At 44.5% G+C, this 1,504-nt stretch overlaps 1 protein-coding gene across 1 annotated transcript in view; it reads left to right on the forward strand.

The window, feature by feature from the left end:
* LOC101863843 (muscarinic acetylcholine receptor M3) overlaps nucleotides 1–1,504 on the forward strand; it is a 52,167-nt gene that overhangs the window by 30,679 nt on the left and 19,984 nt on the right. The window lies entirely within an intron of this gene.

Consider the following 1,504-nt stretch of genomic DNA (forward strand, 5'->3'; position numbering starts at 1 on the left):
ATTTTGTGTCTGGCTGGCAAAAAGACCAGGAAGACGGCTGACGAGCACTAATGAAGGCCCGAACCAAACTGCCGGAAGAAATGTCAACGAAAGGACAAAGAGTGGTCCCGTTCTGTTATTTGCAGAAAATGTGCCAAGACATCGATTTTGAGAGGATTTGGTCACGATTTGATCATAATTAACTCTACGAGTAAACACAAACAAGCCGGAGCGCGCACATACAATCAACATCACACACATAGCCTACGCACGCGAAGTGACAGGGGACGAGAGAGACGAAGAAGGAAATGATTAAAAGACCAAGATAGGAGATGGAGAGTGAGAGCAGGAACGAGAGAGAGAGAGAGAGAGAGAGAGAGAGAGAGAGAGAGAGAGAGACAGAGAGAAATCTGAAGAGACAGAGCCTGGAGAATTTCTCTCGCAGGGCACACTAGCATTATTTTGAAAATCATAATGCCGCTATAAAATCAATTTCGAAACGGATTTAGTTTATTATTTGAGAGAACGAAATGCTTAAATGAAAGGCGTACAAAAGCCCGAAGGTTTTTTGTCTGCGTGCACTAAGAGCACAAGGAGAAAAGTGGACCGTACGGACTTGCAAAGCGTTTCGCCTCTAGAGCATTCCCCTAACTCAAAACATTTGTGTATGTGGAGGGTTCTACCTGACATTGACTTTGGATAATTTTAGAGGCCTCATTTCCTCAAAATCGAACCTGGGTGTTTCAAACCCTCATAAATCCTTGCACGTTCAACAGACAGACCATCTCCGGACAGGTGGTCAGCCAGGAGTCATGTAAATGGAGGACACAGATGCACGTGACCCTGTGCCAGCATCACCTGACAGGAAAATAAACAGCCACAGCTTTACGGCGTGTTTTAACATCCATAAAGAAGGCGAACCGCCCACATATGTCAATTATTTCCCTTTTTAAACGCCAAAGTCTGGCAGAAAACGTGGAAGGTAAAGTAGGCTGTCTCTCCAAATATCGAGCGGTCATTGGCTGAAGGGGAGGTCAGTTTATCTGACCACCATCTGTTCTGAGGAAAGGTAGGCTCACGCGAACCGCTATCTTTGCAGTTAGCTTAATTAAGTTCGACTACTCGTCATTAACGTCTTCGTCTACATATTTAGGTTAGACACTACTGGTTCTGGCAGATGTAGCGATTTCAGGTTCCCCCCCTCACAGTAATTTCGTTTTGCAGGGTATCGCCTCTGTCTGCATAGGTTAACCAACGAGGGTTGAAGCGAGCGCGTTTTGCCCGCCACTTTTTATGAGACAAAAAAAAGGGGCAGGAAAGGCCTGAAGATACTATCAAAAGTAATCCGAGAGAGCTTTTGCCCTTAACAGCTTGGAGATAAGCGGGCTATATTTAGTGTTTATGTTTCTATTGACACGTTCCTCAAGGAAAAAAAATGATTTTTTAAATATCTTTTGCATAGGAAGAAAACTTGGGAGGCTAGGGAAAGAGTTGGTTTTGAGAGGTGAAGGATTTGAAGGGGCGG

This window comes from Aplysia californica, unplaced genomic scaffold, assembly GCF_000002075.1.
Source record: "Aplysia californica isolate F4 #8 unplaced genomic scaffold, AplCal3.0 scaffold00616, whole genome shotgun sequence".
NCBI classification, from domain to species: domain Eukaryota; kingdom Metazoa; phylum Mollusca; class Gastropoda; order Aplysiida; family Aplysiidae; genus Aplysia; species Aplysia californica.